Source organism: Macaca mulatta, chromosome 13, assembly GCF_049350105.2.
Source record: "Macaca mulatta isolate MMU2019108-1 chromosome 13, T2T-MMU8v2.0, whole genome shotgun sequence".
Lineage (NCBI taxonomy): Eukaryota > Metazoa > Chordata > Mammalia > Primates > Cercopithecidae > Macaca > Macaca mulatta.
Window position 1 is genome coordinate 21,763,120 of NC_133418.1, and position 24,875 is coordinate 21,787,994.

The 24,875-nt window shown below is 42.6% G+C and overlaps 1 long non-coding RNA gene across 2 annotated transcripts in view; it reads right to left on the reverse strand.

The window, feature by feature from the left end:
• The window catches only part of LOC114671907 (uncharacterized), a 41,116-nt gene extending 21,210 nt beyond the window's left edge, over nucleotides 1-19,906 (reverse strand). Inside the window, exons 1-2 of one of the 2 annotated variants that reach the window (XR_013402639.1) lie at nucleotides 19,846-19,906; nucleotides 15,395-15,537 (exon numbers count right to left, since the gene is read on the reverse strand). This is a non-coding gene — a long non-coding RNA (uncharacterized LOC114671907). Of the gene's footprint in view, nucleotides 1-15,394; nucleotides 15,538-19,726 lie in introns of both variants that reach the window. The other variant, XR_013402638.1, reaches the window with a different exon arrangement.
• Between the last annotated feature and the right edge of the window lie 4,969 nt (nucleotides 19,907-24,875).

The following is a 24,875-nucleotide window of genomic DNA, read 5'->3' on the forward strand; positions in this document are numbered from 1 at the left end:
GAAATGCAACAGCTATAAAGAAAAGGACCACATACATATCTCAATTATGTACAACAGTAAAAATACAGTTTGAAAACAACAGATTGGAACGAAAAAAATGGTAACACACTGTGCCAATAAAGAATTAGTGTCCAGGCCGGGCGCAGTGGCTCAAGCCTGTAATCCCAGCACTTTGGGAGGCCGAGACGGGCGGATCACGAGGTCAGGAGATCGAGACCATCCTGGCTAACACGGTGAAACCCCGTCTCTACCAAAAAATACAAAAAACTAGCCGGGCGAGGTGGCGGGTGCCTGTAGTCCCAGCTACTCGCGAGGCTGAGGCAGGAGAATGGCGTGAACCCGGGAGGCGGAGCTTGCAGTGAGCTGAGATCCGGCCACTGCACTCCAGCCTGGGCGACAGAGCGAGACTCTGTCTCAAAAAAAAAAAAAGAATTAGTGTCCAGAATTTATAAGCAATTTCATAAGAAAACAGTAATAATCCTTTTTTTAAAATAGGAGGCTGTGGATAGGCAATTTACACAAAGAGAAACAGGCACAAAGTAGCTAAAAGGATACCCAACCTTACTAGTCCCTGCACTAATGGCTACCACCTCCAACTGGCTGTGGGGAAGAAAGAAGGAAGAGGCAATCACAAAGTTTTGGACTTGAACTCTTTTAGGAGAACTGCAAAATAGTGATGAAGGAAAAGAACTTCAGTGGGCTAAAAGGAGGCAATATCCAAAGATATCTACCACCAAAATCTAATCTTAAAGGTCCTCTTTGATTTACCAAAAGTTGTGCCTCAAAATTTCTGGAACTTTGAGAGAAGCACAAATTCTTTTATGTTTCCATCTGCACCAAAAACAAGATCACACGTTGTTTTCCTTTTTGGATCACACATTCCGCAGTCAATCTACCTAAGATTCCTAAGTATACCTAAGTATACCTAATACTCTTCAAAACTCACCCACCTGTGAATCAGGCACAAGGCTTTTTTCTTGCAAAAAGCACCCAGGTCTTCTTCCCAGGCATGCAACATAAAACCTAGTCAATGTCTTAGAAACCACAAACCCAGGCTTACCCACAAAAACACCACCCTGGGGGCCCAAGCCAGTAGAGCCCTGGTGGAGAGCTCTCAACCATGTGATGCATTAAAAGCTAAGCATAAGGGGCAGAATTACCAGCTAACAATCAAGAGAACATCAGGGAACATGGACCAGGATGGGGGATGACACGATAGTTATATCGGTATTCACAGCAAGTCACATGGCACCCGAGGGCATGACAGCCTGTCTTAAAGACGAGCACTCACCTTCACGAATTACCACATTTAACCATCCTATTGTTTTAACTGTGGTAAAATACACGTAACCTAAAATTCACCATAAGTGTACTGTTCAGTGGCATGAAGTACATTCACATTATTGTGTAACCATCACCACCATCTATGATGAGTTTCATCATCTCATTTGAAAATCCATACCCATTAAACATTGGCTCCCTGCTCCCCTCTCCCTGCCTGCCCCTGGCAACCACCATTCTACTTTCTGTCTCTATGAATTTGACAACTCTAGATACCTTAAATACGTGGAAGCACACAGTATTTGTCTTTTTGTGACTGGCTTATCTCACTCAGCATAATATCCTCAAGGTTCATCCATGTTGTTGCATATGTCCAAAAGGTCTTTTCTTTTTAAAGCTTAATTGTTTTCCATTTTATGGACATACCACATTGTTTATCCATTTATCCTTCTATGGACACTTGTGTTGCTTCCACCTTCTGGCTATTAAGAAACCATCCTATTTCCCATGGCATTCAGAAGATTCCACAGGCTCCTAGTAATTCATTGCAAAGCCTTGCAGTAAGCTTTTCCCCAAGTTAGTCTCATGTCTAACCTAAGTCCTCTGTGTTGTGTCGTAAGGCCGTCTATTCCTTGTGTTCACTGAAGGCTCTGCCTGGCTCCACCACTTACCAGTTGAGGGCCTTGAGCAACAGCTTTCGCCCTCCACCTTTCTGCACCTTAGTTCTGTCATTGGTAAAAGGGGAAATCCTCGCAGAGCTTTGGGTAATCCTAAGAGAGCTAATGCACAGACAGCACCTGGCCCTGGGCCTGACACACAGTAGGGGTGCAATATTGGTATCGCACTGAAAGAAGCATGTTTTATAGATTTAAAAGTTATGAATCTTCTGTACTTAATCTAAGTTCTTTGAACTCTTTCAGTTTTCTAATCAAGCCCCCAGGGGTGTGTGTGTGTGTGTGTGTGTGTGTACATGGACACATGTGTGTGTTGCCACTGAGCCACTTTCACACAGAGATGCCGGCTGAGGCATCCATTCTCTCTTCCTTCCACAGGCTGTCTCAGAGCTGAGATGCAAGGCCATGCTGTCAGAACCAGTCTGTCTGAGGGCACAGATTAGCATAATTTCAGCCACCTCGAGGACCCACATCTCTCTACATCTCACCACCTAAACATCCAGAAACTCCCTCTTGGCTAGTGCTGAAGGAGGAGAATTTCAGCCAGCCTCTCCCCTGTCTTTCTCTTCACCTTTGGGGCAAGGCTTTCCTCAAGAAAGGGGGCTCTCAAACCCAAGTCCAGTGCATTCTGAATGAGGATGATGATTGTGATGGCATGATAGGAAGAATAGCTGCCCTACAAAGATGTCTGCCTAATAATTCCTGGAACCTGAGTATAAAGATGTTACAGGTTCCAGGATTACAGATTACTGGTTATATGGCAAAAAGGAATTAAGGTTGCAGAAGGAATTAAGGTTGTTAAACAGCTGCTAAAGTGATTATCCTGGATTATCTAGTGGGCCCAACTGAATCACGTGAGCTATTAAAAACAAAAGAGGGGTCAGTCATGCTGGCTCCTGCCTGTAATCCCAGGGCCAAGGGAGGCCAAGGCAGAAGAATTCCTTGAGGCCAGGAATTCAAGGCCAGTCTAGGCAACCCCATAGCAAGACCCCATCTCTATGAAAAAAATAAAAAATAAAAAAAAGATAGAGCAGCAGAAGAGTTAGTCAGAGATGTGATGAGTAGGGTTCAACCCACCATTGTTGGCTTTGAAGATGGGGGAAGGAAGCCACAAGCCAAGAAATGTGATGGCCTCCAGAAGCTAGGAATGGCCCTTAGTCTACAGCCAGCAAGAAAATGGAGAATTCAGTCCCACAACCACTTGGAACTGAGTTCTGCAAATAACCCAGATAAACAAGGAAAGAGATTCTCCCTTAGAGTCTCCAGAAAGAAACACAGGTCTGTCAACACCTTGATTTTCACATAGTGAGATCCATGTTGTGATTCTGACCTCCAGAATGGTAAGATGGTAGATCTGTGTTGTTTTATGTCACAGAGTTTGTGATGATTTGTTACTGCAACAATAGAAAGTAATACATACGGTCATAATGCATGCATTGCATCAGGCCTCTGCTGAGAGCTTTACATGCCTGGTCTTGTTCAATCTTCTCTACAGTCCTGTTAGGTAACTATTAGTGTTATCATCTCCATTATATGGAATGGGAGTGTATTCATTTGCTAGGGCTGTCATAGCAAACGACTGCAGACCTTGTCTCCAAGTACAGCTACATTCTGAGGTACTGGAGGTTAGGACTTCAACATATAGATTTGGGAGGATACAATTCAGCCCATAACAGGGATACAGCGTCATAGAGAAGCTGTGTCCCTTTTGCAAGGTCATACAGCCACAGCCCCTAAATGGAAAGTAGGGATGGGATCCCAAATTGGTTGGACCCCAGAGGTTGTCCATTAGCCACTATGCAATGATGCCTCCCCGGGTCCCGGGTCCCAGTACAGAGCCCTTGAATAACTCCTAGTCCCCTGAAGCACACACAGGCATGCATGCATACACACACAGTAGTAACATCCCGGCCATCTTTTCCTACTCCATTGCCGTGCTGATCCAGGTGCCTTTTCACAGGAGTGTCTGCTTGTGTTGTTTGATTATAAAATCACTCAGAACTTTTTGTTGTCTAGGTTCTTATAACACTTGACATAAACTAGAAAAGAGGGTTTCCAAGTTCAGCAGCTACTCCAACAGGAAAAAACATCATGTGGAAGGTTGGTGTGCTGCTTAAGAAAGGGTGAGAACCAAAGTCCACACCCCTGCCACTCCCTACCATAGAAAATCAAACCCAGAGGCTTCAACAAAATTAATCATCTTAAGAATCCTTTTGTTAAAAGTCAAGGAAACCAGATATAAATCTAGAATAAAAGACTTTGGTTAATAAAGGGAGAAAAAAACGAATCCTCAACAGATGATGTGGTTTCTTTTACTATCTGATGAAGATCAAGATGATGAATGTTATAAAAATAGTGAATTCACACTAAGGAGGCACAATATCTGACATTTCTCTGTCGCTAATTCTCAGAATTCTAACATGGAACAATAATCATCACAATAAACTGTGGTTTTGTGGACTGTGACTTATTGAATTACTAGAGGGGTTTCACCCAATGCTAACCCCTCAATGACTTTTCTTTCTTTCGTATCTGATGTTATTGCCTCTATTTGCAAAGGGCAGTTATGACAGAGCAACCATGACCCAGGGTGGGCACCCATGTGTCATCCCTGGCCGATTTATGCCTTCTCACAGGACTTTGCTGACGTCTCCAAAGGAAACTCCTCTTTTTATTTAAAAGAAGTAAATCTGCAATTTTGTGAAATGTAGGCAAGCCCATGAATGAGGCACCATTCAGTTCAGCAAATAACTAACTGGGAAAGAGTTCCTTCAAGAGTACAACAGTGTTTTCCAGGAAGCCCACATCTGCAACCTCAGCTGGGAACCATAAAGCATCAGAAGAGGCAACATTCCCACTTTACATTCTTCCTATGATTCCTGAAGTAGAGAGAGAAGTCAGGATTTGACTCGGTGCTCAAACACCGCTGAGCCAAGAAGAAAGCAGGAAATTGATCTTGACTATCTACCATGTCTCAGAGGCTGTGGAAGAAACAATCATGAACATGTATTGAGTTAGAAACTCTGCTATGGCTATTACAAGCATCATCTCATCTGATATTTCTCACAGAGATGTCATAAGCCCCTAACATGCAGAAGGGGAAGCAGAGACCAAGACAGGTTTCTGTCCCAAGGTGCCTCTGTTAGTGGGCAATGAAGGGTGAGCAGGGGAAAGGGGAAGCACAGCCAGAAGAGGGAAGCTGAGTCAAGCACCTTCCCTCCTTCTCCTAATTTGCTCTTCCCACAGGTGAGTAACTTGCACTGAAGGAAAAGCTTCTGAGCAGTTCTGGTTCACACTTTTTTTAAAACAATCTCTTTCCCACCATTAAATATAAACTTCATCCGGAGGAGGAAAAAAATGTTTCCAATTGATAGGAAGAAGACTGTGCCATTAGAAGCAGAGGAACCCCCTTCGTGATTCAGTGAGAGCCTGCCATGGGTCAGATGTTACACCAGGCACTGGGTAGACACATACACAGGAAGAAGGCAGCAGACATAAAGATGGATGTGCAGGCACGAAGCAAAGCAAAGGTGGTGACACAGAGCTAGAGGGAGCACAGGAAATGTCTGATCTGGGGTAGAACAGAGCAACCCTCATCATCTTCTTATTCCTGCACTGAAGTGAGGCACCCACAGAGAAAAATGTATGAGTTAGGCAAGTCCATTTTGTGTGGAAGCCCTGGGACAGACTGAGAAATCACCAAGGGGGGTTGGCTGCAGCGCATAGAGATACTTTGTTTCAGATATTGCACAGACTAGTAGAGCTAAAGGAAAACCTAAAGATGTTCCACACCAGTACCTTCCTGTTACAGATGAATAAATAAACTGAAGAAAGTGGCCCCAAGAGAGTTTCAGGGGTGTGTTCAACAAAATGAAATGAGTGCCAGATCAAAACTGAGGCCCATATATCTTTAATTTGGCCTGGTCATTAATTTGGGCTGATTCATTCATTTATTCCCTCATTGAAAAGATTACTGAAATATTTATTTGTAACATTTACAGAGTACACATGATATGCTGAGAATTAGGCTTGTTTTGTATTTTTATCTGTATAACAAAAAGACCTGAAGTTCACGTGGAAATGAACTTCACTACTGCTATTTCAAATTTATAAAACATCAAAAGTGTTGCAATTTTTTGTCACTTGGTATTTCCCTGCTTTGATCTCAATACAACTACCTATTGTCAAAAGGATCCAAGGGAATGCATGTGGAACACAGACAGTACCTTCTGCACTGTACTATAATAAAATCAGAGAAAACTAAAGACAAAAGAAAATATTAAAAGTACCTAGAGGGAGGAAACGATATTTGTCTTCAAAGGAGCAACAATGAGTCTTATGGTTAACTTTCCAGTAGGAACAATGGAATGGTTTTTCTTTAAGGCTGAAAGAAAATAGCTCACAACATAGGAAAACATTGTATATTGGGTAAATGTAGACAAATATTGGTTGTACAAAACGATAATGATGATGGCTTATAGAAACTAAAATATATGTAGAATTAAAATTTATGATTACTGTAAGAGCACAAAGGCATGAAAGGGGTAAATAGAGTTAAAGTGTTCTAAGGTTATAACATTGACTGAGAAATGGTAAAAATATTCATTTGTATTTGGATGTAATTGGCCAAGGTTTAAAAAACTAATGACTTAATGCAAAGTGGAAATCAAATGATAAAAACACTTTATTAATGCAAAAAGAGGCAGGAAGAGAGAGAAAAAGAAATGTAAAACAGATTATATGCATAGGAAAATAAGACATGTGTCTGTGTTTCACGTGTATTCTCTTGGATCCTTTTGACAGTAGGTAGTTATTTTGAGATCAAAGCAGGGAAATACCACGTGACAAAAACATTGCAACACTTTTGATGACTTGTACATTTGAAATAGCAGTAATGACGCTCATTTCCATATGAATCCTAGGTCCTTTTGTTATACAGATAAAAATATAACGGAATTTATCTATTCTAGGCGGTGGCTCATGCCTATAATCCCAGCACTTTGGGCAGCCAAGGTGGGTGGATCATCTGAGATCAGGAGTTCAAGACCAGCCTGGCCAAGATGGCAAAACCCCATCTCTATTAAAAATATAAAAATTAGCCAGGCATGGTGGCACGCACCTGTAGTCCCAGCTACTTGGGAGGCTGAGGCAGGAGCATCACTTGAACCCAGGAGGCGGAGGTTACAGTGAGCCAAGATCGCGCCACTGTACTCCAGCCTGGGTGACAGAGTGAGAGACTCCATCTAAAAATATATATATATTTTTTTTAATTAGAATATATATATATATTTATATTAGAACATATATAAGAATAGGCATAATTATATAGGAGATAAATAAATCAATTAAATTGCTGAGAAGACATCAGCAAAAACAGAAGAGTAATGAATTCCAAAAACTTCCCCTCCATAAAAGCAATAAAAAAATGGGTAAAAATTCTCAAAATCAACTTTTTCCAGAAGTCTGAAAATTAATCAAAAGCTCCCAGCAACCCAGGGAGAATTTAATCAAGAAACATTGCTGAATCTCATAAAGAAAAGCCAAAAGCCAGCTTCATGGCAACTGAACATACTCTAGTCTCATCCTTGACTTCCCAGCTCTGTGGCTGGGAAGATTAACAGCCACATTCCCAGTGCCTGACAGAGTATTATGGGTCTAGAGTACTTTTAAAAGCCTTAATCCCAACAAAAAGTTATTATTTGGCCTATTTGGTGTTTCCCTGGCAGATACTGGAAAGGTGTCACTCTAACTTTCTTCTCTTCAGAGGCCTTTGTTGAATATCTTTTAATTACAGCTACCTGAGGTAATAGATAATAGTTGGGCCAAACAATAGGCTAACCAAAACACTTAAAAGGAAAAGCTGAGAAGTGAGATATCTACATGGGCTTTGAAGAGCTCCCGCACAGTCCTGGGAATCTACAAAGAGTGTGAGTGTGCTCAGGAAAATACCTGAGAAAGCTCCAGTCTCTTACCTCTAACTGACCTTAAGACTCTCCAAGCAAGAAGTGAAAGCTAAGGCATAGTGGTCAACTAGCTGGCTGATCGTTAAGCAGCATCCCAGCACCCACAGAGAAATGCTCGGCAGAAACACAAAGACTGGGAGACTTACTGGTTAATCATTTAAAGAAATCTTTTTCAAGTTATTAGCCAGCCACCATGTAAAGCAAGTAGAGACTTCAGTGGCCACATACTACAAAGCACAGACTTTAACTAATCAGTTCATAAATATCACTAAACAAACAACAACTACTAAGACAAGAAGCAACAACAACAAAACAAAAGAAAATATTATTTCCAGAGTTGCCACACTGTATCATTTGAAATGTCAAATTTTCAAAACAAAAAAAGGAGGGGGGAGAGACATTCAAAAGCACACAAAAAAGAATAACTGGTATGCAGAAAAAATAGAAATTAATACAAACTGTCCACGTGGAAACCCGGGCAATGGAATTACTAGACAATCAGCTATTTTAAATCAGCTATCCTCTCTTAAAAATCAAAATAGTTATGGTTAAATAACTAAAGAAAGTATAAAAACAATGCTTTAACAAATAGATAATATCAATAAAGAGATTATTTTATTATTAATTATTAAAAGAAATTAAATAGAAACACTGGAGTTGAAAAGTACAATCACTGAAATGAAAAATGATTACAAGAAATAAAGAGCAAAATGAGCAGGCAGAAAAAAAGAATCTGCAAATTTGAAGATATGTCAATTGAGATAATCCAATATGAGGAACAGAAGGAGAAAAGAATAAAGAAAAATGAACAGAGTGCAGTGACTTCTGGGACACCATCAAGCATACTATCAAATGTACAGTGGGTGCCCCAGAAGGACAGGATAAAGAGAACGTGTAAAAACAATATTTAAACAAACAGGCCAAAGGCCTCCCAAATTTTATGAAAAATTTTAATCTACACATATGAGAAGCTACAAGAACTACAAAAAAGATAAACTCAACTATACCCCAACCAAGACATGGTTGAAAGCTCAAGACAGATAGAAATCTTAAAAGCAGCAAGAGAGAAGTGACTTATCATATACAAAGATTTGCCAGTAAGAATAATAGCTAATTTCTCATCAGAAACCATGGAGGCCAAAAGGCAGTGAGATTACATGTTCAAAGAGCTGAAAGAAAAAAATTGGCAACCAAGAATTCTATATCTAGCAAAACTATCCTTTAAAAAAGAAGAAATTAAGATATCCAACATAAACCAAAACTGACAGGGCTTGTGCCCAGAGCGCCTGGTCTATAAGAAATATTAAATGGAGTTCTACAGGCTGAAATGAAATTAAAGTAGCTTGAGTCCACAGGCAGAAATAAAGAGCACTGGCAAAGGTAAATACACAGATAAATGTAAAAGAGAGTATAATTGAATGTTTGCGGATAATTCCTTTTTTCTATCTGATTTGAGAAACAACTGCCTAATGCAATAATTATAAATCTAAGTTGATGGACATACAATGTATAAAGATGTAATTTGTGGTAATAAGAGCACGAAGAAGCAAATGAAACTATATAGGAGCAAAGGTATTGCATACCACTGAAATTGAGTAGTTATTAATCTAATTTTTATAAATTAGATTGTTATAAATTAAGATGTTAATGTTAATCCCCAGGACAACCACTAAGAAAATTATATAGATATATATATGTGTGCATATATATAAAATTATATATATTTATAAATAAGTCTGTATATTATATATTTATAAATATAATTATATATGTGTATATATACACAAACATTTTATATATAAATAAATATGTATTTATTTATATTTGTGGGACTCCCACTATGCATTTGTAAATACATATGTATATATGTTCACTAGAAACACACACACATATTAAAAGAAATAACAAGTGTGTTAAATTGGTACTCTAGAAAATATTTATGTAAAAAGAAGGGAATGCAGCAATGGAGAAACTGAGGGGCAAAAATACATAACACATATAGAAAGCAAATAGCAAAAATGGCAAACCTAAATACTATCTTATTAGCAATTATATTAAATATAAATGGGTTAATCTCTCCTATTAGGTTGAGATTGGCAGAACTGTTTTTTCAATGAACCAAATATATGTTGAATATGAGATCCATTCTTTAGAGTTAAAGACACAAATAGGTTGAAAATAAAAGAATGGAAAAAGATACACCATGCAAACAGTAACCAAAAGAAAGCTGAGTGGCTATACTAATATTTTTTAAATAATCTTTAAGAAAAAAATTGTTGTTACTGTAGTGATAGAACATTTAGAAAGATAAAAGTGTCAATCAACCAAGAAGATACAACAATTATATATGTATATGCATCTAACAATATACCCATAAAATACATGAAGCAAGAAATGATTGAATTGAAGGGAGAAATAGACAATTCCACAATAATAGAAAGTTCAATACTCCACTTTCTTTTTTTTTCCAATCACAGTAAGATTCAAGATCCAACAATAGCTTACAATGAGGTAGAACTATGTATATTGCAACCTGAATCTATATATATTTCAACCTGAATTTTTTTAAAAATCCAGTTTCAATAATGTGTAGAAAACCAGACAGAAGATCTTCAAAGAAATATAAGACATTAACAACGGTATAAGCAAACTAGTCTTATGTCTATAAAGCACTCCATGCATTCAATAACTAAAGAATACTCCCTTCGGCTGGGTGCGGTGGCTTACGCCTATAATCCCAGCACTTTGGGAGGCCAAAGCAGGTGGATCACCTGAGGTCAGGAGTTTGAGACCAGTCTGACCAACATGGTGAAACCCGATCTCTACTAAAAATACAAACATTAGCCAGGCATGGTGGCAGGTGCCTGTAATCCCTGGGAGGGACTGAGGTAGGAGAATTGCTTAGACCCAGGAAGCAGAGGTTGCAGTGAGCTGAGATCATGCCATTGCATTCCAGCCTGGACAACAGAGCAAGACTCCATCTCAATTAAAAAAAAAAAAAAAAAGAATACTCCCTTCATCAAATGGTATTGGGATAGCAAGATATACACATGAAAAAGAATAAAGTTGGACCCTTTCCTCACTCAATATAAAAAAATTAATTCAAAATGTATCAACTTGAATATAAGAAATGAACGATAAAACTAGACAAAAACATAGGTGCAAGTCTTCATAATATTGGATTAAGCAATGGCTTATTGACTATGACACTGAAAACGCAAGCAACTGAAGAAAAAATAAATTAATCAGAATTTATTAAAATTAAAAATTTTGTGTGTCAAAGTACACTATCAAGAAAATGAAAAACAATGCACATAGTAGGAAAAAATTACATATCTAATAAGAGTCTATTATTTAGAATATATAAATAACACTTACATAGCTAAAAAGACAAGTCACACAATTTTAAAGTGAAAAAAATGATTTGAATAAAAATTTTTCCAAGGAAGATACAAAAATGCCACTAAGCACATGAAAAAATGTTGAACATCATCAGAGATATGCATATCAAAACCACAATGAGATACCACTTTACAACCTTTAAGATAGTTTTTATTTTAAAAAAAAAAATGCTAAGGAAGATAATCATTGGTGAAGCTGTGGAGAGTTGGAACTCTCATACATTTCTGGTGGGAATGTAAAGAGCTCCAGCTACTATAAAAGCAGTTTGGCAGTTTCTCAAAAAGCTAAACGTTAAATTACCATATGATCCAGCAATTCAATCCTAGGTATAAATCAAAAGGAATTAAAAACAGAAACTTGAACAGATATTTTTATGTCAATGTTCCTTGCAGCATTATTCACAATAGCCAAAAGTTACAAACAACTTAATTGCTCATCAACAGACAAATGAGTGAATAAAATAAGTTGTTGTACACATACAATGGAATATTATTCAGCCACAAAAAGGAATGAAGTTTTAATACATGCTACAACATGGGTAAACCTTGAAGACATGATACTAAGTTTAAAAAACAGAAACAAGGCCAGGTGTGGTGGCTCACATCTGTAAACCCAGCACTTTGGGAGTCCGAGGCAGGCGGATCACCTGAGGTCTGGAATTTGAGACCAGCCTGACCAACATGGAGAAACCCCATCTCTACTAAAAATACAGAATTAGCCGGGCGTGGTGGTGCATCTCTATTATCCCAGCTATTTGGGAGGCTGAGGCAGGAGAATTGCTTGAACCTGGGAGGTGGAGGTTGTGGTGAGCTGAGATTGTGCCATTGCACTCCAGCCTGGGCAACAAGAGCAAAACTCCATCTCAGAAAAAAAAAAAAAAAAAAAAAAAAAACGGAACAAAAGAACAAATAATAGTTACATTTATAGAGACAGAAGATAAATTAGAGGTTATTGATGAGGTTGGGGGAGGAAAAAAGACACTATTCAGAAAGCAAAAAAGCAAATAATCTAGTAGGACAAAGTAACCGTAGCATAGGTATCCAACAAGGGATTCCTATACAGGATATATAAAGAACATCTATAAATCAGACAAGGTCTGATAACCCAATTTAAAAATTGAGCAAATAATGTAAATAGGCCCTTCAAAAAAGGAGATATCCAAATGGCAAAAAAAAAAATATGAAAACGTACAGGACATTATTAATCATCAAAGAAATACAATTGAGGCCACAATGAGATACTACTAGACACACTCCAGAAAATAAACTAATAATACCAAGTGTTGGTGAGGATGTTCAGCAAAGGAATACTCATATACTGCTAGTAGAATATAAGTTGGTTCAAGCACTTTTGACAACTATTAGACAGCATTTACTGAAGCTGAACAGTTGCATGCCTTATGACTCATCAGTTCCACTCCTAGGCACAGACTCAACAGAAATGCCTACATGTAATCACCAAAAGGCATGTTCATAGTAGCATTATTCATGGTAGTCAAAAACTGAAAACAACCCGAATGTCCATTAAAAAAGAGTGGATGAATAAATCAAATGTATGGATAAAATTTATACAATGGAGCCCTATACAACAATGGAAAAGAAAGCCCTACTACTGTCAACAATGTGGAGGAATCTCACAGGCAGAATATTAAGCAAAAGAAGCCAAGCTCAAAAGAATGAAACCATGCAGTTACATTTATACATAGTTTTAAAACACCCAAAAATTAATCTACTGTGAGAAAAGTCAGGATACTGGCTAATGTTGAAGGAAGTAATGCTTATGAGGAGGCATGAGGAAGCGTATTGAGTGCTTGCAATGTACAATATCTGTATTTAGGTGGGATATAGACAAGCATGTTGATTATGTAATAATTCATCATGGTGTGTGCACTGTTCATTGTGTATGTCAAAAGTTTTACCAAAGAAGGCGTTTGGAAGGCAAGGCAAGAGAGGTCATCCAGAAACTGCCAGAAGAAGTGTACATAAAAAGCAGTCCAGGTGAGAGTGAGTCTGAGCAGAATCTGCAAGCAAAGTCAAAAAGCAAGGCCGGATTACTCTCTTATCACATTTTCCAGGAATCAAGTGCTTCGTCTTGCTGAAATGGAGCAGCTGCTATTCTGAGTATGAGAGAGAGACATTTAGAAAGGCTGACTTGGTCCTCATGGAAAACTTTATCACACTTGCCTCCTCTCATAGTTTTGAACCATCTTCAATTCCTTCCTGATAGCACAAAAGGAAGAAATGTGCTTGCACAGAGCTGACTGGGGAAAAAAAAGTGTCTCTGAAGATGACCAGGGAACAATATTAGGCAGATTTCAGAAGGCAAGTGTGCAGTACTGGAAGTCCAGCACACAATTCTCCTGTATGTCAGAACTCATAGCTCCTTCAGCAGCACTGCTAACAAGCACAGTTGAGTGCATGCCACGTGTCAGGATGTGCTCTACGCCCTTGATATGTATTAACTTGTTTAATCCTCACAACAAGTCTATGAAGCGTAGTTTAGTATCATCATTCCATTTGACAGATGAGGATATTAAAGTACAAAACTGTAGACACCTTGACAAGCTCCCGCTGCTGGTTAATAGCGGAGCTGGCATTTGGCCTGTGCTCTCCACCTCTGCAAGATACCACCTCCTACTAACACAGACCCAGATTGCCTCTGCATATTACCAAAGGCAGTTTCTGCAAGACTGGGTTCATTTCTGGAGAAATATTCTTAGGGAATTCAAATCCAATGCACAAAATCCATGCACCTAGAAGGTAAAATGTGCCTTCCAGAGGAAAACGCTGGGACGCTGTTTGATTCCACCCCAGAGATATCACATGGCTAATAAAAAGACTAACCTCAAATTTTTACAGAAATGACAACAAACACAAAATTTCAACTATAAATGATGTTCTTTTCAAGAGGTCCACACATGCTATGGAAAGTCTGATTCAATCCCAGGCTCAAGTCCTGCTCTTTATTCTATAAAACTGAATGACAATGGGCCCTAGCAAAAAGGTTTTCCCTTTAGTGACAATGTCTCAAGGGCACACTTGTCAGTCAAGAAAACCATCTGTATTGGGTTTCTAGCCATTACTCCAGGCAGTGCCTGTAGGATGGTGGCCTCCCGATGATGCCACAGCCCCTGGAAGTCACTTGGCACTCGCCTTCAGAAGCAGCACATCAGCACTTCAGGAGAGCTGTACCCTGAGCTGGCACTGCTGAGATCCTTCCCTCTGTCCTCCCTCCTCACTATCTGGAGTGTTCCAGAAGCAGGCTGACAGATGGGGGCTCCCGTGAGTATTCCTTGCTGCGTCTGAGGGCTGGAATGTGGGAGCACAGACGTACACTAGCCCAGTGATCCCATCCTAACGCACTGGACCCTGAACCGGTCCACACTGGGAAGGTCTGCATTGAGGTATAGCATGGCTGCTTCTTTTGAACCACATCTTTATCATTTATGGGGATTTGTAAATATCAGCTTCCAATCTTGGCAAAGAAGTGAATGCACAATTTGGAATGTGTTATAGATCAGCTGGGTCACAGTTAACAAGCCCATTATTTTCTAGCACACAATCCATTCATGCCCCTCTCAAGTCATCCACAGTCCCCTCTCTGTTTACAACCGATGGAGTCAACTCCTTCAAAAACCACTATACCAATACCGCTGAGACTAAAAAGAAATAACAAATGGATAATGTGGTTGCTAAGTGTGTGGGCCTGTTGGTGCCGTGCCTAAGTGGAAGGATGCTGTTGCCTCAAGGATCGCCTTCCAGGGAAGGGAATACGGCACTGCATACTTCTTTCCAGATCATTCTACAAAATTTCAGGTCTCATCCATTGCAATACAAACTTTTGTGTAAATGGAAAATGTTGTCCAAAAAATGCAAGCCAAGGACAAAATAATTGTTCCGGTTTCTAATAGTTCTATTAATCATGATATTTCATTCTGATATTCATACTCCTACAGAGTTTCCATGTTCACAATCTAGTTTAGAGCCCAACACCTTCCTCCCACACTGGAAAAACTCTAGCCCCCCACTCCCTTGAATCCTAAAAAAAGAAAAGGAAGGCAAGTTGCATTCTCACCCTTGGGCCTTCTGCCCACATCCTCTGTTCTGGTATTGGTGACCCAGGCACACATCAAGTTCTTGAGACAACTGCAGAATCACAGCCTGAGGGCTGAACAGCTGCTTGGCTGCCTGCGCTCAGTTTGGCTTCGAAGACCCTGCCTTAAAAACAGAGAGGTTGTGGATAGGGGAGCTCTGTGCAGGCCAACCCCAGCAGGGGAATAGAGAGCCCACCTGAGCCTCATCCCACCTTCACTGATCACAGGCTGCAGGGCCTCAAAGAGGCTGCTCAGCATTTCTGAACTTCATTTTTCTCACCTGTAGCGCCAGGATGGTTAGATCTATTTACAGGGCTGTTGTGAGGTTTAAATAAATTCACACACCAAGCCCAGCTCAGTGACTAGCGCAGAGCACCAGTCATACATTTTAGTGTGTAGCCAAGAAATGGCATCAGATGGCTGTGCTGTGGGAAGAAGGCCCCTACCGGGTGATGCTTCTCCCTATTAACAAGCCTGCACAGCCCACCCTCAGCTGCCTCTCACCCACCAACCCCACCACCTCCAAAGAAAGAGACCAGAGCTCTGGTATTTATTTCTGTTCGACAATAATGTTTCAGTGTTTCTCTGTCAATAAAGATGCAGGTAATTCCTCAGCTTAATTAAAAGAAAATAATGCCCAGAACACACACAGATGTGCTCTCTGCTAATCCAGCCGCAGCACCCTTGGTGACCGGCCTCAGACCACTCCACTCAATTTCTAGAGCAGCCCACAGGCCACAGATGCTACTTCATGGTCAGTATCTGCTCTGTTTCCTCCTCTGCAGACACTGGCTGTCAGCCTTGGGTTTTTCATTCGTCATTGGGTTTTTCTCTGAAATATCACTCTTATTTATTTTGCCCCAACCTTTTGGTATGCACAGTTTCATTTTTCAGAAAGGAAAGATAAGCAAGACAGTTAACCCGAGGGAACGGTTTTGAGATTTTTACCCACATCTGATCAATATATGTTACAAATCATAAAAACTTTAAAGGCTTTGTTCCAAAAGAGAGAAAAGAAAAAAGAAAATCCGAGAATGTAACTGGGGAGACTCTTAACAGAGTTTTGCAAGCCCCTCAGTCCCAGAGGGTCTTCAGTTGAAGAGTTTTTCAGATTGTATTAAAGATCAGATTTCTTTTAAAAAAAATTAAAAATAGAAAATAATTAAAATTAAAATAAAAAAAAAACTCTACCCAAAAGTTTCCCTTTCGTCTATTGATGCTTATTGACCATGCTATGGATAAATCACTCCCCCAAGAGTCTTGCTCTGGGAACGTATTATTTCCATTTTTCACTTTTTAAGTCACTGTCAATTGCTACGGTGTGTGCTGCTGGCATTACTAGTGCCCCCGCAATGGGCTTGATATTCTCAGCCCTGCCACAGCTAGGACACCCTGGGCCTGCCACCTCCCTGAAGGCACTCAGAGTTCCGCATGGAGTAGGCAGTTCTGACCCAAACCTTCCTACAGAGCCTCAAAGTACAACCATTCCCAGTTGGGTTTGTTTTTATTGTTGGTGAGGAGGTAGAATATGTGTGGGGGCAGAAAGGGGGTTCTGTTTTGGGGAAACACAAGACAAGGCAGAAAGCCAGCCAGAGAGGCAAACAGGAGAGCAGCCTCTTCTGCAACCATCACACTTGCAGCCCACCTTCCAGCTGCGGGGACACAGTATTGTCATCTGTTGAAAAGGCAAGACGATGTCTGGGTGTCCTTAACGGAGCTCTGTGAGGCCCTGGGCCTCAAGTAGGGTCTCCACTCCTCTGCTGGGGTCAGCGTGCAAAGGGAGTGTGCCTGCTCCTTGAGTGCCTCGTCTTTCCACAGCAAAGGACCACATTCGTGGGTTTGTTCTTTGTGCTCCCTGCAAGGGTTAATCCAGGTAATGACTGAAAATGTCTTTGCCAAATACGTAAAACACAATCTCAGCCCCAAGACCAAATGGTTTCAATTCCCCTCCCGCTCAACATCCTCCCTCCTGCCTTCATGATAACTCCAGGCGGACAAGCCGGGCAGGTTAGCAAGCGCCAGGACTCCGTCCTCCCACACAGACCTGCTCTGCCTTTCTCAGGATAACTTTGCCGTGATTCTTACTTCTGTTCTGTGTCACCTTACTTGAAGCTTTCCTTATTTTATTACCAGCCAGAGGGCAAAGGTTTCTTCATGGAGTGCCATCAGCCACTGCCGCTCCCGGGTGACAAGGTATCCATTTCTGCTGGCCAGAAAGCAGCCACGACAGTCATGGCTAGCCCTGAGCCAGGGCAGAGAAGGGTGTGGGACTGTTACGGAGGAAATCGGAGATTTCTCTCTCTCTCTCTCTCTCTCTCTCTCTCTCTCTCTCTCTCTCTTTCTGTGTGTGTGTGTGTGTCTAGTTTCTCTCTCCATCTCTCTAGCTCTCGCTCCTTAAGCTTTCCAGGTGTCTTACACCGTATCCACTCTGACCTTTCCGCTGGGGCTCAGTGTTAATAAAGCCACTTCCCAATAATGCTTTCATTCGGTGGACTCAGGCACAACTGGATTCTAACCCAGCTCCCGAGTGACCAGCTGAGACCCTAAAACAAGTCGCTCAACCTCTGAGCCTCGATTTCCCCACCCGACAAATAAGGATGATACAGGTCCTGCTTTCTGGGAGGGGGCAGTGAGACACAGTGTGGATTAGCACAGGGCCTGCCACGTAGTCAATGCTCGGTAACAGCTCCGGAAGTGCCGGCTGTGCTAGGACCATCGATGCTATGCACCGTGACAGCTGGGGGCAAAAAGATGCATGGAATCTGGTCGAATCTTTTCACTTTATAATGAGGAAACCAAGGCCCAAGAATTGGAAATGAGTTTCCCAAGGGTGCTCAGACACGCGTAGGCACAGCTGGGATTGGAAGTCGTACCTCCTCATGCCCCATGCTCTCCCTGTGACCAGGCTGCCTGAGGCCTATCACTGTGCTTCACTTTCAACAGCTGGAGGTCTCATATCGAGGGTCTCAGCAGTGAGACTGCCCAGGAATACTCACGGGAACCCCCATCTGTCAGCCTGCTTCTGGAACACTCCAGATAGTGAAGCGGAAGGAAACCTGGTTCAACTCGGCATGTACTTTATATCCAAGAGATACTTCTGATCACAATTACCAACCAAGCTTCTAAGACTGCAATATGGTAAAGTGTTTTCACAGCTCATTTCTTTTCCTGAGAAACAATGAGTATAATAAAGACAATTAAAATCAGGTTGATGGCTCAAGAAAAGCCATCAACTTTGGGAGGCCAAGGTGGGCGGATGGCTCAGGTTCAGGAGTTTGAGACCATCCTGGGAGACATGATGAAACCCTATCTCTACAAAAAAAATACAAAAATTAACCAGGCATGGTGGTGCATGCCTGTAATCCCAGCTACTCGGGAGGTTGGGGTGGGAGGATAACCTGAGCCCAGGAAGTTGAAGCTGAAGCAAGCCATGATTGCACCACTGCACTCCAGCCTGGGCAACAGAGCAAGACCCTGTTTCAAAAAATAAAAAATAAAAAAAAGGAAAGGCCATCAGGTCAAACTCATGGGCTGTTCAGACTAGGATGTATCACTCACAGTCCTGGACATGAGGTGTTTGGAGAGGCCTTTCCTCTCAGAACCAAAGATTAGTGGTTCTGACCACTAACCTTCAAGAGAGTGGTCCCTAAAATGCCCATGTTTCCTCCATAGCTAATTAGGGCTCAGTCTTAGCACCAGCAACTATCCTTCTCATCAATTTTTAAACTATTTGGATCTTCAAGCAAGACCTTCTCTCAAAACAGTAAATTCCAAGGCCGGGCGCAGTGGCTCATGCCTGTAATCCCAGCACTTTGGGAGGCTGAGGCGGTTGGACCACATGAGGTCAGGAGTTCAAGACCAGCCTGGCCAACATGGTGAAACCCTGTCTCTACTAAAAATACAAAAATTAGCGGAGCATGGTGGCATGCACCTGTAATCCCAGCTACTCAGGAAGCTGAGGCAGGAGAATCTCTTGAGCCCAGGAGGTAGAGGCTGCAGTGAGCCGAGATTGTGCCACTGCACTCCAGCCTGGGCAACAGAGCAAGACTCTGATTCAAAAACAAAACAAAACAACAACAACAACAGTAAATTCCAAATGTTGACCAAGTTATCTGTCCTAGCCTTACGTGTTGAGAACTTTAAGGACTGTCTGGGGTCTGTATCCACAGTGTGGCATTTGTGCGTACCCCTCACCGCAGCATCACTGCCATCCTGAATCCTGCCATTTCTTGATCTCCCATCAAGCCTTTCTCAGCCTTATCCACTGAATTTGGACAACAACCCTGAGAGGCAGGTCCTGTCAGTCCCCTCACCTTACTCAGGAAGCATATCAGGTTCTGAGAGGGCAGAGCCTCTCGCAGCAAGGAGAAGCCAGGATCTGAAGCCAGGACTCTGAGATGAGCAAAGTTGTGCTGTGATCTCATCAAAATACCTGTTTGTCTTTGCCCCTGGTTTCTGGCACAGAGCTTCACAAACCCTTCACATTTCCTGAGTGATTCCAGTGTGCTTTGTTATTCAGAAACAGCCCCTTATATAACTCCTACCTGAGTTTGCACAAAGGAGGTGGCCCTCGCATAGTTTCAAGGGAGAGGCTGGCCATGTCAGAAAGGCCAAGCATGTGATTAGAGAGTTGGAGATTTCAGCCCCACGCCCTGATCTCCAGGGAGCAGAGGGAGCTGAAAATTGAGTTCAATCACATGCCAAAGATTTCATCATGCATGCCTACTTAGCGAAACCCCAGACAAACACTGCAACAGTGAGGCTTGGGGGCTTCCTGGCTGGTGAACATAATTGACGCTCTGGGAAGATGCAGTACCCTGACTCCAGCGGGGCAGAAGCTCCTGCACCTGCCACTGTCCCCGCCCCCACCCCTGCCCCAGACCTGGCTGCCCTGCATCTCTCCACCTGGCTGCTCATTTATATCCATTATATTAAAACTGTAATTGGAACCTGTAGCACATTCCTGAGCTCTGTGAGTCATTCAAGCAAATCATCCAACCAGAATGGAGGTCATGGGAACCCTCAAATTTGTAGCCAAGTGGGACAGAAGTGTGAGTAGCCTGGAGACCCGGGGCTTACAACTGGTGCCTGAAGTGAGGGCAGTCTTGCCAAGCCCCTTCACCTGTCGGGTCTGTGCCAACTCTGGGTAATTAACATCAGAATTGAACTGAGGTGTGGGACACCCAGTTGATGCCAGAGAATCCGTGCTGGACGGACATGCCCTTCACCCCTCCCAGGCCCTGGAAGGAGCCTCGCCTTTCCTCCTCACCAGCTTCTCCCTGATCACATGCCCGTCTTTTGATGCAATCAGTAACAATAACCACACACTTTCTCCAGCTCAGAGGCTTCCTGATTGGGTTCCACATGGTACCGGATTGTTAATAGATCATCAAGAGGGGTTGAAACCTCGTAATTTTAATACTGAGGGGCAGATAATCTAGCCTGCAGCAGGTTGAAAATACATGATGAGAAACTCAAAATGCACTTCTCTCTCCTTCCCCTAAATAAAGGGTTCACACAGCCAGCATAAGGCATCATGCTCAAATGGAAATATTTTGAAACACAATTCCGAAAAGCCCATCATCAATAATATATGGGGCAGAACACGTGGGAACCCCTTTAGCAGTGTGTGCTGGACCAACAGTGCTAGCATGATCATTTCACAAAGGTTTAATAGACCACCTTATAAGGTAGCATACTTAGGCAATTGATTTGGGACTCAAAGGGCCTACTCTCCTTTTTATTTATTTATTTATTTATTTTCCTCGAGAGTATTGTTCTGTCACCCAGGCTGGACTGCAGTGGCACAACCGTGCCTCACTGCAGCCTCAAACTCTTGGGCTCAAGCGATCCTCCCACCTCAGCCTCCCAAAGCACTGGGATTACAGTCGTGAGCCACCACACTAGGCCCATTTTGAAAGTTAAGTTTGCCCTAGATGATTCCTTCCTGCGCTCACCGATGTTACCCTTTGATAACATCGGTCGACGGGCCCTTTCAATAAAGTTTCCCTTTCTTGCATTAAAACAGAGACCAGTAATGGGGGATTTTATGTTCTTTCCACAAATTCACTGGGAAAACACACAGTTTTATTTAAGACCATTTTTCCTTTTGAAACCCAGCATGTGATTCTCTAGCTTGTTCTCCTAACTCAACACATAAAATTCCCCATGTCCCTAATGTTCCCTTGACCTCCTCAACGAAAGTGAACTGAAGGCTCCTCCAACAATAATACTACATTACACATTTTCATTTCCAAATTACTTTCACACACATTACCCTGTCTCATTTTTTTTTTCCAGAGCAGAAAAGCTATTGCCATCTTCCTTTTTAAATATGAGAAGACCAAAGCCTCAAAACTAATGGCAAACATGTATTCAACATTTCTTCTGCATGGGCCTAAGTCAGTTCCATATATTTCCCCATTGATCCTTTCAGCACCCTATGACACCAGTGCTATTAGTGGCCCAGTTTACAGAGGAGGAAACTGGACTCAAAGAAGGCAAAGAGATTACTTAGGGCCATATAGAGAGTGAGTGGCAGAGCCAGCTTCTTACTCCTGAGTATACAAGGCCACCTCTGTGGGTTCCCTGCCTGGGTCTTCTTACCACCGGGTGCCTGTCTAGGGTGTAAGCTTCCAGGCTAGCCCCACCGGGCCTCGTTCCCCTGGGATAATCCAACAGATCTTGACCCAGTGGCATGAGGGCACATGTGCCCTGTCTCTTTCAGCTTCTTCCTCCCCCAGTCCCTTCCTACTAATATTCTCGCTTATGAAGTTGATGGAGTCAAGGTCAGTGGACAGAAAACCCACACATCTACTCACTCCTCAGACCCCTGGCACCTCCTGCATCTCAGATCTCTCTCCTGCTTTCATGCCTACCCCCTTCTCCTGGATCTCCCGCCGCGAGGATGATTCCTTCCCAGCCTCCTTCCCTGGCACCTCCCGTGCCCTGAGGTGCAGTCATTCTCCAACCCTCAACACTCAGTGCCACACCCCTGCCATCCCTTCAACCGTTCCCTCCATATGGAGGTTTCCAGAGGGTGGAGCTAAGGCCTTCAATTTGTCATATGTTTGCCTAATTACTGGAAGCACAGTATGGGTGAAATAAACATTCGTTTAATTGAATCATAAACCTAGAAATAGAAGTAACTAATGGTTTAAATGAGTAAGGCATGGAAACCACTAATGATAGAGGAGTCAGACAGATTGAACTTGCTTCTACTCACTGAATTCTCACCAAAATGCTACAGTAGATGACATTCTTGTTCTCATTTTGCACTTGAGAGAGACAAGTTTTAGAGCGGTCAGGTGGGTTTCCCAAGATGACATAACTAGTAAATAGCACAGCCATGACTCCAATCGCAGACCTTGCCTGGTCTGCACCAGTAGCTGACTAAGCGGCCATAGCCATTGTCCCCACCCTGCCAGTCTCCCAGGGCTCTTCTATAAAATAAGGGAATTGAGGTGGCGATCTCCAAGGCCTATCTCAACTCAGAAACCCTGCAGTCCTCTCTTGGAGTTCTGTTAGTGGCATGCATTCTACAAAAAAAAAAAAAAAATCACAGGGCCGGAGACTCAGATTTTGCCAGTAGATGTGATTCACACTGCACTTCCTGGCAATGCATGTAACCTCTGTGCAAAGCCCTGGACAGAGATGATTTTCACTGTAATTTGGGAAGGGTGCCTGAAGAAGGGATGAAGAGGGAGAGAAAAACATCTCTTTTCAAAGATAATAATGCCTAAGCCTCGCTTTATTTCATTTGTGAAAATCATTATGTATTTTTGGCCTGAGAGCAACATCTGAGGCTTAAACCCAGACCAGCTTTGAATTGCAGACACAAGCTGCTGGATGGGACTTGTGCTGTGCACCCATCCCCCAAATCCAGGCTGTGATGAGGCCCCAAGCCACCGACCCTCCTGCCCTCTGGCTTCCTTTCTTGGGTTCCTCTTGCCCCAGGAAACCCCTTCTTGCCCTGTCCAGAGCTTCTTCCTTTCCTCACATCCCAGTCAGACTGTGGGTGCCAGGAGCCCCCAGTAGGACCCAGGCCCTCTCCCCACCAGTACCTGGCTCTCCTTCCTCCCGGCTCTGGCACCTAGAGAGCCCATGTCGCTCATATGGCTACCTCCTGCAGCTCCAAGACATGCCAGGTCCCAGAGGACCCTTAGGAAGCAAAGGGTGGACTCTGTTTTGCATTTTTGCATTTTTCTCCTGCAGAACAGCACCCGGGCAGTTAGACCATTGCTCACAGCCTGACACTCAGCTTCTGAGTCAACCCAGAACCTGCCAGAGAAGGTGAAACCGAGAGGCCAAACCAGGAACCTCTATGAATCTCAGCCAGGAACGGAGCAAACCACAGACTCTCCTAGAACCAGCAGCAAGGGCAGGGCAGCCACCTTGGAGGCCAGCTCAGCTATGTTTTGACTCCACATTCATCCCCAAGGAAGCAAGGCTTCTGTAGGCAGCACTAAGGACAAGGATGCCCAGGGCCCTTCGCAAATCCTAGACATCAGTGGGACAGGCAGGAACTGGCTTCTTTCGAACATCAATGGGGTTAAGCATGGTCTGGAAAACAGACAGGGCTCCAACCCGCCACTTCTGCTGCTCTGTGATCCTGGAGTCTCATCTGTGACATCTGTCAAATTATTTGTTCAAAGGGTCATTATGAAGACTCAATGAGATAATATATCTGCAGCTCAAGATAGCTGTTATCATCTCCATTACAACTGTTCAGAGGCTCTTTGCTTGGATTTTAGTTCCACAAACGTGCATGTTTACTGAGTGACAGACAGCACCCTTGTGAGAATGCTGCCTCAGAACATGGCATTAAGTCATTCCAAATGCCATCTCCCTCTGCTGGCTCTTTCCACCCTTCCAAAGTGTAGTCTCCACACTCCACATCATTGTTGGTGGTCGCGGCTCTTATGAAGGCAAAACACACAGCAGGAGGAACTAGACAGATGACATCCATCACTCCCTAGGGTCCCATGCGCTGGCAGGACGTAATCCATCTCGATTTTTCCATCAGCATCCTAAGGACTGAAATTGTGATCTTTCACTAACTAACGGTAGCCAAGCAGTACCTGGACCCATGCTTACTTCAAGACAGTATCTCCTATTTCTGAAGATTCCTTTAGGCTATATTTCTTTTCTTAGTAGAAGTGGGAGTTCCAACTCACCAGGAAAATACGCTTTATGTTTTGGCGCATAAAATGCCTTGAGGTCTGGATTTTCCACTATACTTTTTCAGAGTGAGAATCTGCTCTGGCCAAGTTCTCCTCCTTAAAGGCATCTGACCAAATTTATGTCCCCAAAAGTTTGGCTCTGAGACGAGCATGAAGAAAAATAGATTCAACACAAAGGATCTGGAAAAGACAGGCCAAGGGTTGGCACACTCTTCCAGGGCCTGGGGAGGTGGAGGCACGAGGCTGCAGACCCTCCCTTCCCCTAAACTGCAGATGATCT